Raw genomic sequence first — 15,344 nt, forward strand, 5'->3', positions numbered from 1 at the left:
TGATGTGGGCTCGTTCTGCCAATCTGACTCAAGTTTGTAATTTCTGGAATAACATCACATACCTTCTCAACCCATGTACTTCTGGGTGCTCTGGGCTTGGAGATCATCTTTGTGAATAAAGTGTTGTTTAAAAATACACAACTTCTTATTTGGAACAGGTATGTTAAATATATTTATTTATAAGACTTCTATAAACACTTGTTATGATATCTGTTGAGCTTGGAGCTAAACACAGTCAAATGCATGTGTAATATTGAATTAAAAGTGAGAATATATCAAGAAAAGAATTCCTGAGCAGTATTGGCAGTTGATGATGGGGCATTTCTTTTCTTTATTTACATTAATAACCAAGGTAGCAATGTTTGCTAATACGCAAGAATTTACATTAAGGCTAGCAGCTGCACTATGTAGTAATCAAGAAAAACAACAGTGAATACGTAATGTGAAAACTTGGTAAGCAATAGTTCGACTGTGTATCTTTGAAAAATTTATTTTATACAGTTGTCAGGAAACATTTTAACCCCAAATCTTTCAAAAACTAATCTTACTCAGCTTAATTAGTTCTTGGTCAAAGCATTAGCTGCTGTCACAGTAATCACAAAATATTTCTGCAAGGCATTTGCTTATCATCTTCAGGACCTGCTATATCTGCAATACAGTGGCAAGCTAATATATATATATGATGGTTCAAAAGAGAAGTATAGGCACCTGGAGGAGGGGATGGACTATAATGTCCTTTAATGGAAAGTTGACATACAGAGCGGCTTGTGCTCCAGTAATGAATCGTAGACAGTGTACTGAATAGTATATGTAACTTGACCACAAGCTACAGACTCTTGCTTATGGACCTGAACAAGTTATTAGTGGTCAGCCTGGGTGTGCTGTCTTAGAGATCCTATCAGTATGTTTTAACTGAATTTATTGTTCTGTAAATAATGGTGTCTTAGTTCCAACTGTGATGGTCCACACACTTTGGTCAGCTGTTAGCTCTTTCTGATACTGAACCAACACAATGATGTCAATAACTTTTTTCTGTCTACTAGCATGTAAACTCATTCATCTTGTTCTACTATCTTTGTTTATGAAGTCTGCACCAACATTTTTAAGGTCTATAAAGTAAGGACTGCATAAAATTTTGCTGGGAGGGACAGACTGTTAGTATATAAAGCTACTCAAATTGTTGAATGTTTGTGTAGAATGAGGATTGCACGCAGTTGAGTTGAAAGGGTCAGATAGGTTGCAGTAATACTGTTTTCCTAAGAAATAATTTATACCTTCATTACAGCACAGGACCAGAGACAAACAGTAACATTGGTTTAATATTAGTAAGGAAGTAGCTATACGAGGTGCGACAATAAAGTAATGAGACTGATGTGAAAAAAAATTGTTTAGTGTTTTAGTCAAGTTTAGTGTTGTCTCCTTCAAAGTAGTTCCCTTCTGCCATTGATGGTAACATTTCTGGAACTCATCTTCTGTAATATCCTCCAAGACATTCATCACAGCTTTTTGGACATCTTGTGTTGTTTGAAAATGGTATCCCTTGACACCCATTTTGACTCTTTGAAATAGAAAAAAGTCACACAGAGTGATACCTAGTGAAGAAAGTGGCTGTGGTAGTATTGACATTTGTTTTGAGGTTAAAAATTGCTGTACTGACAGAGCAGTATGGGATGGTGCATTATAGTGATGCAGAATTCAATTATCAGCAATATTTGCACGGACACACAGAACTCTTTTACGAAGTTCAGCTCCTCTTCAATCATTTTCACAGATAATCTTTGATCAGATTGTACGAGTTCACACATCCTGACCAAGTTGACACCCATTCGTGAGGTTGATTGTCGTCCACTGCCGTCTTCATCTTCAACATTCGTTCTGCCTTCACTAAACATTTTATGCCAACAAAAAACTTCAGCTATTGACGTAAACTCCTCTCCAAAAGCCTTCTGAAGCTTACTGTAAGTTGTCGAGGTGCTTTCACCCAATTTAACGCAAAAAGAAATGGCATACCATTGCCCAATATTATGCGGTTTCATTTCCATGACGAGAGAGACAAACACATATTAACTTATTACAGCACAACTCACGACTGAGCTGTTGCATCGATGTGCCACTTGGACTAGAAGCAGCTTGTAGATGAAGGTCAAAGATATTGTGCCTACACAAGCCTACAGAGTTGCCACATCTTGCAAAGAAAATCAGTCTCATTACTTTATTGTCGCACCTCATACACATAGCTACTTATGTATTCTGTCCCCTGCTGGGAAAAATTAAATGTACTATTGGTCGCAGAATGTAGTTAAGAAACTAGTTGCAGACCTGCTCATCTGCTCATTTTACTATATTGCAGGGTATTTTCCTAGGGACTATTAAAAATAATGTTTCATTTTATAAATATAATTCATATTTGTGCAATTATCTTCCTACATTTAATGATTCTATAATATTATATTGTACTGCACCTAAACAGAGTGAAGATCAATGACTTGTTTACAAATATCTAATATTCCCCTCACTACAATCTATGGAATATTAATGTACAGAAAGTTCTGGTTGAAAATTATTAATTATTTAGGAATAAAGGAGATGACTCACCAAAAGGCAGAAATGCTGCATTATTAACAGGCACACAAACAAAAGGTAAGGGCTTGGCTAGCTTTCAGAGTACACTTCCTTTTTGTAGCTATAGCAAAAACATAAAACATGCGCACACACACACACACACACACACACACACACACACACACACACACACACACACACACACACACACACACACTTACTCACATGCACACTCCTGTTTCTGTGCTCAGCTGACTGCCAGCTCTTTACTGGTAAAAGAGCTGGCAGTCAACTGAGCACAATGGACGGAGACAGTTGTATGCATGTGAGTGAATGTATGTGTATTTGTGTGCATGTTTTTGCTACAGCTAGAAAAAGGAAGTGTATTCTGAAAGCTGGCCAAGCTCCTTACCTTTTGTTTTTATACCTATCAATGACACAGAGCTTCTGCCTTTTCTGAGTCATTTCCTTTATTCCTAAATAATTCATAAGCAACAGAATATGATTTGTAAATAATTCATAAGCAACAGAATATGATTTGTATCCTGCAGTGTAGATGCTGAGACATTTGAGCATGCCTCACATGCCACATCAATGCTTCCGTGTACTAGGTGCAAACCCCTAATTTTGCATCAAGTGACCCATAATCACTAAGCAGAGCATAAAGCCACAAATAGGCAGATATTAATTTTTAAAAAGTGGCTACCAGAATGGAAATGTGCAAATCTGTCAACAACTTCAGTAGCAAAGTCTGTTTTCCTGATATTTTGATATTGTTGGTGGCACAAAAATTAGTGTCTTGATGACACAGGAACTGAAATGAGCAGTATAAAAAGGTAATATGAAATTATGTCTTGTGCGTTCCAATGCAGTTTCACAAAGGCAGAACAAATAACTCCCCTCTGTTCAATACCACTGGAAATGGAAATTCCATCTACAGGCACTGGCAGACCCAGCAGTACCTACCAGCTGCCATGTCATCCTCAGCCCACAGGCATCACCAGATGCGGATACGGAGGGGCATGTGGTCAGCACACTGCTCTCCTGCCAGTATGTCAGTTTCTGAGACTAGAACCACTACTTCTCAATCAAGTAGCTCCTCAGTTTGCCTCACAAGAGCTGAGTGCACCCCGCTTGCCAACAGCGTTCAGCAGACCAGATGGTCAACCATCCAAGTGCTATCCCATCCCGACAGTGCTTAACTTTGGTGATCTGACGGGAACCAGTGTTACCACTGAGGCAAGGCCATTGGCACATTCAATACCACTGCTGCTGCTAAAATAACAGCAATGTTAATCAGTACAATATTTTTACAACTCATGAATAGAGAGAGAGTGGTAGGGAAGCGTGGAGGGGATGAGGTCTGCTTATGACATAGTGGCACAGGAGGGGAGATACTGTCTTTACTGTGAGATCTTATGAAGTGTTACTGTGGATAAATTGTATCAGCAGCATATTATGGACATATCACATGCTAGAGGAGGGCAGTTATTCTGCATTACTTGAGGCAAGGCATCCAGGATAAGACTAATAATTCTTGTTGACTGCTTGCAATGTGGGGGTTGGAGGGTGGGTGGTGGGGAGCAGCGAGGGTGGCGAGAGGCTGGGATGAAGCAAAGAATGGTATTAAACAGGGCAACTTGCAGACGTGACTTGCACTAAAACAGTGTTGAAAAGTGACTAAAGTCACTAGTTATTCTGTTATCATGTGTGATAATCTTTAAAATCATTATTTCATTAGAGTGACTGACAAAAGTGACTATTTTTGTTATCTTCTTTGCCTGTTGCTTATGATGTACACTAAGATAACAGAAGTCATAGGATAGTGATACGCACATATACAGATGGTGATAGTATCACATACACAAGATATAAAACAGTGGGGCATTGGCAGACCTGTCATTTGTACTTGGGTGATTCATGTGAAAAGGCATCCAACTTGATTATGGTTTCATAATGGGAATTAACAGACTTCAGAGACAGAATGGTAATTGGAGCTAGACAAATGGGACATTCCATTTTGTAAATCATCAGAGAATTCAGTATTGTAAGATCCACGGTGTCAAGAATGTGCCAAGAACACAAAATTTCAGTGATTACCTCTCACCACTGACAACACAGTGGCTCATGTGTTTCACTTACCTAGAGCAGTGGCGTTTGTGCAGGGTTGTCAGTGCCAATAGACAAGCAGTACTGCATGCAATAAATGTACAAACCAATGTAGGATGTACAATGAACATATCCATTAGGACAATGTGGTGAAATTTGGTGTTACTGGGCTATGGCAGCAAATGATCAACACGAGTGCCTTTGCTAACAGCACAACATTGCCTACAGTGCCTCTCCTGGGCTTGTGACATTATTGGTTGGACTCTAGAATGGAAAACTGTGGCCTGGTCAGATGAGTTCCAATTTCATCTGGTAAGAACTGATGGTGTGGTTCAAGTGTGGTGCATGAAGACATGAACCCAAGTTATTAACAAGGCACTGTGCAAGCTGGTGTACACTCCATAATGGTGTGGGCTGTGTTTACATGGAATGGACTGGGTCCTCTGGTCCAACTGAACCAATCATTGATTGGAAATGGTTATGTTTGACTACTTGGAGATCATTTTCAGTCATTCATGGACTTCATGTTCCCAAAAAATAATGGAATTTTTGTTTGAAGAACATTCTGGACAATTTGAGTGAATGATCTGGCCACCCTTACCACCCGACATGAATTTCATCAAATATTTATGGCACAGACTTGATCAGTGACTTCATGCACAAAATCCTACACCAGCAACACTTTCACAATCATGGATGGCTATTGTGGCAGCATGGGTCAGCATTTCTGCAGGGGACTTCCAATGACTTGTTGAGTCCATACCACATCAAGTTGCTGCACAATGACAAGCAAAAGGAGGTCCAACATGATATTAGGATGTATTCCATGACTTTCATCACCTCACTCTATATATTTAGTCCACATTCCATTACATACTGAATATCATCCTCTGTGACTACAGTGTTAGTCATTGATACTCAGTGCAGCATTATTTAAAATGACACACCACATGAACCAAATTCTCCTGCAAATAGTTCTTCTTGGGTTGTCTGCTTCAGTTTAAAGAAAGTACACATTTAAAGAGCTCAATCCTTCCTTTTAGCCAATTAAAACACTCCATTTGAAACTGAAGTAAAATATTTAACAAAAAGATCTCTATAAATTGTAATTCCAGGACTTGCCTCTTTATGAGAAATGAATTGGTTCAGAAATGGCTTATACAATGTCAAACTCAAACTTTACTACACAACTATGAGGGTATGATTATAGACAAGCTTTCTATCCCTATGAACAGATTGCCAAATTCATGTTCAGTGGCAAATTTGACTTACCAGTTGCAAAGAATGCTGCTCAGATTGACTTTGTCAACTTTTACATCTTCTTTACAACACATGCCGTTTGGATCTTCCTGACACAGTGTAACACTACTGTCTCTCAACTCCAGTGGAAAATATACTTTCTACATCCCAGAACCCTCTTAGTCCAACCTCTATTTAACCCCGCCATCAATTAGTTTCTGCTGCCTTTCTAATATCTTGGGTCTGACTTTCCCTAATCCACAATTTTTTCTTTGTGATCCCCATTTACCTTTTGCTATTCTCTTCCATTTTCTTGTTTCCAAGCTACTGATCCCACATTATTTTCTGTGAAAGGTGTCTATGGCAATGCATTTCTATGCCCCTCTACACCAGACACTATCACTGCCTATTATGTATGCATATATTTTTTCATTTTCATGGTAACGGTTCATGCCAATACATGTGTATGTACATATGTTCATACATACCATAATGTGATCATGACACAAACTCTGGTAAGGAGAACATAGAAATAGGTATACAAAGTGGTGAAAAGTAACTAAAAAAGTTGAAAACAAATAAATGTACAGGTCCTGATGGAATCCCCACATACTTAGCTTGCTTCTATTGTGAATGTCTCATCTGGCAGAAACTCCTAAGTAATGGGGGAAAAGTGCTGGTGAGTCCTGTATATAAGAAGCGTAAGAGAGCAGATATGTAAAATTACACACCAATATCCTTAAAGTTGGCTTGCAGAGGAATTCTTGAGCATATTCTGAGTTCAAATATAATTAACTTCCTTGAGAGAGAAAAGCTTATACCTACAAATCACATGGATTTAGCAAGCACTGTTCATGTGAAAACCAACTTTCCCTTTTCTCACACAATATCCTGTGAGCTGCAGCTGATAGGCAGTGGGCAGAGTCCACATTCCTAGCTTTCTGAAAAGTATTTGACACAATGCCACACTGCAAACTTGTTACTGAAGGTCCTACCATACGGAATGGTTTCTCAAGTATGTAAGTGTCTTGAAAACTTTTCAAGTAATGGAACATAGTACATTGTCCCAGAGGTGAGTGTTCATCAGAGACAAAAATATCTGCTTCATTGACCAAATATTATTGACATAAAACATAAATGTGACAGGGAGAGAACCACTGAAATAGTTGCAGTTATTGAGGTGGCTTGCTTGCATTATACATTTAGTATCTTGAGTATGAAGATGATGGTTGGCAATACTGTTAAAAATTCACATCTTGTGCCCTAACTTTGAACACGAGTCTAGTTCTTAATCCAGTGAATGATAATGAATATAACTAGCAGAATGTCCAGTTGGGCTCTTCTGGGCAGTGACTGTAGAAGTCGTGGTGCTATCTTGATGCACAGTACTGATACTGTTGAACTAACTGTTCACACACTTTTCCATGTTCACACACTCTTCCTGAGTGGAGCCATGTGTCCGCTTACATTTGCATTTCCAGATGATTTTCCACATGGGAACTATTTGTGTGACATAACAGGAATTACAATGCAGTCCATGTTATGTGCGACTTCTATGGTTTCCGACCATACTATGTTGTGCCTCTCTAGAAGCTGGTCTTGTCATGTCTCACCCTCTCTATGTGTGGCTGCATACATATCTTCTGGTGGACACATCATCCCTCCCCTGAATGATGTGGAGAGGGGGTGTGAAGCTTCATACTTGCAGACACATGAATTATGCTAGGTGCCCTCATGTCACTACCCCTGGCATTCATCCATGACATCTGAGGAAACTATACCCAAAACCTGAATGAGGGAGCAGCCAGTTAAGCTGATCTCCCACATCAACATCCATATCTTCATCTGTGGGATAAGCTGCAATGACTAATTCTAAATGGACATTATGGACTTACTACTGCTGGTGGTGATGTTGCGGTCCAATGATGGATGCCATTGAAGAGCCCCAAAATGGCTAGCTGCACCAGAGTTGTGCAAGCCCGTATAAGGAAACAGCTTAGTGGTGCTCGCTTCTGATGTATGTGCGTGTTGCAGCCTCATTTGGTTTCTGTCTCAGGTTGTGACATCATTATCATTTTGGTCTCTCTATATTATGGGTCTGAGCTCTTGTATCACTTCCTCTGGTGCCCATGATTTCTTTCTATTTTTGTGTATGGTAATGAGTATCTGATCACTGACTTTGAAAAATTTTTTTCTTAATTGTTGTGTCTGCATGGTCTATGGGTGCATGAATGACTTGAGTATGGGCAGTAGAGTCCAGTGCAGTCTGCCATGCAATTTTTCTTCTAGTGATTTTGTATTATGTTGGGTGGCTCTGTACTGGGAAAAAAGTTAATAATCCGTTATCCTTATTGTACTGCCATGGTGAGCTTTGTCATATGAAATCTGAATGTCCTTAAAAATCTTTCAGCAAGGCAGTTTGCTCTCAGGTTAAAAGATGTGGTTTTGAAGTGTCCTGTGTCATTTCAATCACATAATAGTTTGAACTCCTGGTATGAAACTACTGATTTTGGCAACCCTTCAATGACAACCTTTACAAAGCTTGGAATGTTTTCAGAGAAGTTACAGGTGATGTTTGTATTACATATGGTAATTTAGAAAACTCATCCATGACAATTAGCCACTAACTTCCAAAAATGGTCCAACATAGTCTGTATGTGAATGTGGCAAGGATTCTGATCCCTATGGCCATGGAAAATCTTGCTGCAGGGGAGCTGACTGGAATTTTTGGCATAAATGTGGTTTAGCCCACATCACTTCTACGTCTTTATCTACATCTACATCGTTACTCTGCAATTCACTCTTAAGTGCTTACCAGAAGGTTCATCGAACCATTTTCATATACTACTTCTCTACTATTCCACCCTCGAATGGCACATAGGAAAAAGGAACACCTAAATCTTTCTGTTTGAGTTCTAATTTGTCTTATCTTCTTATGATGATCATTTCTCCCATGTAGGTGGGTGTAAACAAAATATTTTTGCATTTGGAAGAGAAAGTTGGTGACTGAAATTTTGTAAATACACTCCTGGAAATGGAAAAAAGAACATATTGACACCGGTGTGTCAGACCCACCATACTTGCTCCGGACACTGCGAGAGGGCTGTACAAGCAATGATCACACACACGGCACAGCGGACACACCAGGAACCGCGGTGTTGGCCGTCGAATGGCGCTAGCTGCACAGCATTTGTGCACCGCCGCCGTCAGTGTCAGCCAGTTTGCCGTGGCATACGGAGCTCCATCGCAGTCTTTAACACTGGTAGCATGCCGCGACAGTGTGGACGTGAACCGTATGTGCAGTTGACGGACTTTGAGTGAGGGCGTATAGTGGGCATGCGGGAGGCCGGGTGGACGTACCGCCGAATTGCTCAACACGTGGGGCGTGAGGTCTCCACAGTACATCGATGTTGTCGCCAGTGGTCGGCGGAAGGTGCACGTGCCCGTCGACCTGGGACCGGACCGCAGCGACGCACGGATGCACGCCAAGACCGTAAGATCCTACGCAGTGCCGTAGGGGACCGCACCGCCACTTCCCAGCAAATTAGGGACACTGTTGCTCCTGGGGTATCGGCGAGGACCATTCGCAACCGTCTCCATGAAGCTGGGCTTCGGTCCCGCACACCGTTAGGCCGTCTTCCGCTCACGCCCCAACATCGTGCAGTGGTGTCGCGACAGGCGTGAATGGAGGGACGAATGGAGACGTGTCGTCTTCAGCGATGAGAGTCGCTTCTGCCTTGGTGCCAATGATGGTCGTATGCGTGTTTGGCGCCGTGCAGGTGAGCGCCACAATCAGGACTGCATATGACCGAGGCACACAGGGCCAACACCCGGCATCATGGTGTGGGGAGCGATCTCCTACACTGGCCGTACACCACTGGTGATCATCGAGGGGACACTGAATAGTGCACGGTACATCCAAACCGTCATCGAACCCATCGTTCTACCATTCCTAGACCGGCAAGGCAACTTGCTGTTCCGACAGGACAATGCACGTCCGCATGTATCCCGTGCCACCCAACGTGCTCTAGAAGGTGTAAGTCAACTACCCTGGCCAGCAAGATCTCCGGATCTGTCCCCCATTGAGCATGTTTGGGACTGGATGAAGCATCGTCTCACGCGGTCTGCACGTCCAGCACGAACGCTGGTCCAACTGAGGCGCCAGGTGGAAATGGCATGGCAAGCCGTTCCACAGGACTACATCCAGCATCTCTACGATCGTCTCCATGGGAGAATAGCAGCCTGCATTGCTGCGAAAGGTGGATATACACTGTACTAGTGCCGACATTGTGCATGCTCTGTTGCCTGTGTCTATGTGCCTGTGGTTCTGTCAGTGTGATCATGTGATGTATCTGACCCCAGGAATGTGTCAACAAAGTTTCCCCTTCCTGGGACAATGAATTCATGGTGTTCTTATTTCAATTTCCAGGAGTGTAGATCTCGACTTTGTTTCAGTGATTGCCACCCCAACTCACATATCCTATGAGTGACACTTTCATCCCTAACACAAAATGAGCTGCCCTTCTTTGCACTTTTTTGATGTCCTCTGTCTATCCTACCTGGTAAGGATCCCACACCACTCACCAATATTCCAGCAGAGGATGGGCAAGTGTAATGTAGGCTGTCTCTTTAGTGGGTTTGTCGCATCTTCTATGTGTTCTGCCAACAAAGCGCAGTCTTTGTTTCGCCTTCCCCACAATATTATCTATGTGGTCTTTCCAATTTAAGTTGCTTGTAATTGTAATTCCTAGGTATTTATTCAAACTGACAGCCCTTAGATTTGTGCGATTTATCGTATACCCAAAATTCATCGGATTTCTTTTAGTACCCATGTGGATGACCTCACACTTTTCTTTGTTTAGTGCCAATTGCCGCTTTTCGTACCACACAGAAATTCTCTCTAGATCATTTTGTAATTGGAATTGATCATCTAATGATTTTACTAAATGGTAAATTACAGCATCATCTGCAAACAATCTAAGGGGGCTGCTCAGATTATCACCTAGATCATTTATGTAAATCAGGAACCGCAGAAGGCATGAAACTATCGTGCAGAATGCCAGATATCACTTCTGTTCTACTCGATGATTTACTGTCTATCACTACAAACTGTGACCTCTCTGAGAGGAAATCATGAATCCAGTCATACAACTGAGACAATACTCCATATGCACGCAATTTGGTTAATAGTCACTTGTGAGGAACGATATCAAAAGCCTTCTGGAAATCTAGGAATATGGAATCAATCTGAGATCCCTTGTTGACAGCACTCATTACTTCAAGGCAATAATGTGCTGGCTGTGTTGCACAAGAATGATATCAGTTTATTCATCTATGCCTTTTGAAAATCAATGCTCACTGGCAATGAATGCAGTACAAAAGGAAGGTAGGAAGACAGGGGTTAATGTTTGGTTGACAATGAGGTCATTAGAGATGGAGCACAAGCTTGGATTGTGTCAAAGAAGGTTGAAGGAATCAGCTGTGCCCTTTCAAAGGAACCATCTTGGAACTTTCTGGGAGCAATTTAGGGAAATCATGGGAAACCTAAATCTAGATGGTCAAATGTGGGTTTGAGCCATCTTCCTCCCAAATACAAGTTCAGTGTGCTAATCACTGGGCCACCTCACTCAGTACATTTGATACATATGATACCCCAGTGGCACTGATGTAGCATTTTGTGGAAGTGGCTATCTATTTGGAGGGAATTGTGTATAGTTTTTTGTTATTACTACTACTACTACTACTACTACTACTACTACTATTATTATTATTATTATTATTATTATTATTATTCTTTTTTCTTTATTTTATGAGTAGATTCTCTTTCATTCCAGTCAGGTATTGCTGGCTGCTGTGGGACCACTCCCATGGCTCACACTCATTAATTGGCCAATGTTGCTAGCCTAGCAAAGTTCTAACAGTTGGAGATTGCTGATCAATAATGAGAGTGTAGGATAATGATCACATGAGACCTCAGCAGAGGGAAGCAGAGTGATGGTTCCAAAATGGATGCTTTCTCTGCAACCATCTCTTAGCCTTCAGCACGCCTCCTCCTGTACTCTCTACATCTACATCTACATCTACATTGATACTCCGCAAGCCACCCAACGGTGTGTGGCGGAGGGCACTTTACGTGCCACTGTCATTACCTCCCTTTCCTGTTCCAGTCGCGTATGGTTCGCGGGAAGAACGACTGTCTGAAAGCCTCCGTGCGCGCTCTAATCTCTCTAATTTTACATTCGTGATCTCCTCGGGAAGTATAAGTAGGGGGAAGCAATATATTCGATACCTCATCCAGAAACGCACCCTCTCGAAACCTGGCGAGCAAGCTACACCGCGATGCAGAGCGCCTCTCTTGCAGAGTCTGCCACTTGAGTTTATTAAACATCTCCGTAACGCTATCACGGTTACCAAATAACCCAGTGACGAAACGCGCCGCTCTTCTTTGGATCTTCTCTATCTCCTCCGTCAACCCGACCTGGTACGGATCCCACACTGATGAGCAATACTCAAGTATAGGTCGAACGAGTGTTTTGTAAGCCACCTCCTTTGTTGATGGACTACATTTTCTAAGCACTCTCCCAATGAATCTCAACCTGGTACCCGCCTTACCAACAATTAGTTTTATATGATCATTCCACTTCAAATCGTTCCGTACGCATACTCCCAGATATTTTACAGAAGTAACTGCTACCAGTGTTTGTTCCGCTATCATATAATCATACAATAAAGGATCCTTCTTTCTATGTATTCGCAATACATTACATTTGTCTATGTTAAGGGTCAGTTGCCACTCCCTGCACCAAGTGCCTATCCGCTGCAGATCTTCCTGTATTTCGCTACAATTTTCTAATGCAGCAACTTCTCTGTATACTACAGCATCATCCGCGAAAAGCCGCATGGAACTTCCGACACTATCTACTAAGTCATTTATATATATTGTGAAAAGCAATGGTCCCATAACACTCCCCTGTGGCACGCCAGAGGTTACTTTAACGTCTGTAGACGTCTCTCCATTGATAACAACATGCTGTGTTCTGCTTGCTAAAAACTCTTCAATCCAGCCACACAGCTGGTCTGATATTCCGTAGGCTCTTACTTTGTTTATCAGGCGACAGTGCGGAACTGTATCGAACGCCTTCCAGAAGTCAAGAAAAATAGCATCTACCTGGGAGCCTGTATCTAATATTTTCTGGGTCTCATGAACAAATAAAGCGAGTTGGGTCTCACACGATCGCTGTTTCCGGAATCCATGTTGATTCCTACATAGTAGATTCTGGGTTTCCAGAAATGACATGATACGCGAGCAAAAAACATGTTCTAAAATTCTACAAGAGATCGACGTAAGAGATATAGGTCTATAGTTTTGCGCATCTGCTCGACGACCCTTCTTGAAGACTAGGACTATCTGTGCTCTTTTCCAATCATTTGGAACCCTCCGTTCCTCTAGAGACTTGCGGTACACGGCTGTTAGAAGGGGGGCAAGTTCTTTCGCGTACTCTGTGTAGAATCGAATTGGTATCCCGTCAGGTCCAGTGGACTTTCCTCTATTGAGTGATTCCAGTTGCTATTCTATTCCTTGGACACTTATTTCGATGTCAGCCATTTTTTCGTTTGTGCGAGGATTTAGAGAAGGAACTGCAGTGCGGTCTTCCTCTGTGAACCAGCTTTGGAAAAAGGTGTTTAGTATTTCAGCTTTACGCGTGTCATCCTCTGTTTCAATGCCATCATCATCCTGTAGTGTCTGGATATGCTGTTTCGAGCCACTTACTGATTTAACGTAAGACCAGAACTTCCTAGGATTTTCTGTCAAGTCGGTACATAGAATTTTACTTTCGAATTCAATGAACGCTTCACGCATAGCCCTCCTTATGCTAACTTTGACATCGTTTAGCTTCTGTTTGTCTGAGAGGTTTTGGCTGCGTTTAAACTTGGAGTGGAGCTCTCTTTGCTTTCGCAGTTGTTTCCTAACATTGTTGTTGTACCACGGTGGGTTTTTCCCGTCCCTCACAGTTTTACTCGGCACGTACCTGTCTAAAACGCATTTTACGATTGCCTTGAACTTTTTCCATAAACACTCAACATTGTCAGTGTCGGAACAGAAATTTTCATTTTGATCTGTTAGGTAGTCTGAAATCTGCCTTCTATTACTCTTGCTAAACAGATAAACCTTCCTCCCTTTTTTTATATTCCTATTAACTTCCATATTCAGGGATGCTGCAACGGCCTTATGATCACTGATTCCCTGTTCTGTACATACAGATTCGAAAAGTTCGGGTCTGTTTGTTATCAGTAGGTCCAATATGTTATCTCCACGAGTCGGTTCTCTGTTTAATTGCTCGAGGTAATTTTTGGATAGTGCACTCAGTATAATGTCACTCGATGCTCTGTCCCTACCACCCGTCCTAAACATCTGAGTGTCCCAGTCTATATCTGGTAAATTGAAATCTCCACCTAAGACTATAACATGCTGAGAAAATTTATGTGAAATGTATTCCAAATTTTCTCTCAGTTGTTCTGCCACTAATGCTGCTGAGTCGGGTGGTCGGTAAAAGGAGCCAATTATTAACCTAGTTCGGTTGTTTAGTGTAACCTCCACCCATAATAATTCACAGGAACTATCCACTTCTACTTCACTACAGGATAAACTACTACTAACAGCGATGAACACTCCACCACCGGTTGCATGCAATCTATCCTTTCTAAACACCGTCTGTACCTTTGTAAAAATTTCGGCAGAATTTATCTCTGGCTTAAGCCAGCTTTCTGTACCTATAACGATTTCAGCTTCGGTGCTTTCTATCAGCGCTTGAAGTTCCGGTACTTTACCAACGCAGCTTCGACAGTTGACAATTACAATACCGATTGCTGCTTGGTCCCCGCATGTCCTGACTTTGCCCCGCACCCGTTGAGGCTGTTGCCCTTTCTGTACTTGCCCAAGGCCATCTAACCTAAAAAACCGCCCAGCCCATGCCACACGCTCTCCCATCCTACTGTGCAGTTCAGTCTTAATAGCCCCCCTCAAATGTTTGGAATCTTCCCCGGTGTGCCCTCTGTATTCCTAATCATGAAATATACCACGTTACTTGTCTAACAAATATGTTCCCTGTTCTTAAAAGCTACCAGATGTTCACTCCTCAGCCTCAGCTTCCCATTCTGTACATCTGGTGTCAGTCAGTGGGATCTGACCCATGTTATGGTCCAGAAACAACCTATATTTTTGCAACTGGATGCTGCCATACACACAGTGTCACAGTTAGGTGAGAGGCTTGGCTGTGCCTAGTGATCGTCCCTTGATGCTGTGGTGTATGAGCCTATTTATTGTACCAGGTGCATTTTGTCTTCATTACCCACTAACAACAAGTGGGCTGAGAGCCATGAGATGCTCTTCAGTTGCTGGTCCACAGCAGCCATGTCCAGATGCCATTACTGAG

General features: G+C 41.9%; 1 protein-coding gene and 1 pseudogene across 1 annotated transcript in view; one reads left to right on the forward strand and one right to left on the reverse strand.

The window, feature by feature from the left end:
• The window catches only part of LOC124556420 (solute carrier family 22 member 7-like), a 167,568-nt gene that overhangs the window by 101,889 nt on the left and 50,335 nt on the right, over positions 1-15,344 (forward strand). The window lies entirely within an intron of this gene.
• On the reverse strand, positions 3,698-3,815 carry LOC124556914 (annotated as a pseudogene).

The sequence above is a fragment of the Schistocerca americana genome, chromosome X, assembly GCF_021461395.2.
Source record: "Schistocerca americana isolate TAMUIC-IGC-003095 chromosome X, iqSchAmer2.1, whole genome shotgun sequence".
In the NCBI taxonomy this organism is placed as follows: domain Eukaryota; kingdom Metazoa; phylum Arthropoda; class Insecta; order Orthoptera; family Acrididae; genus Schistocerca; species Schistocerca americana.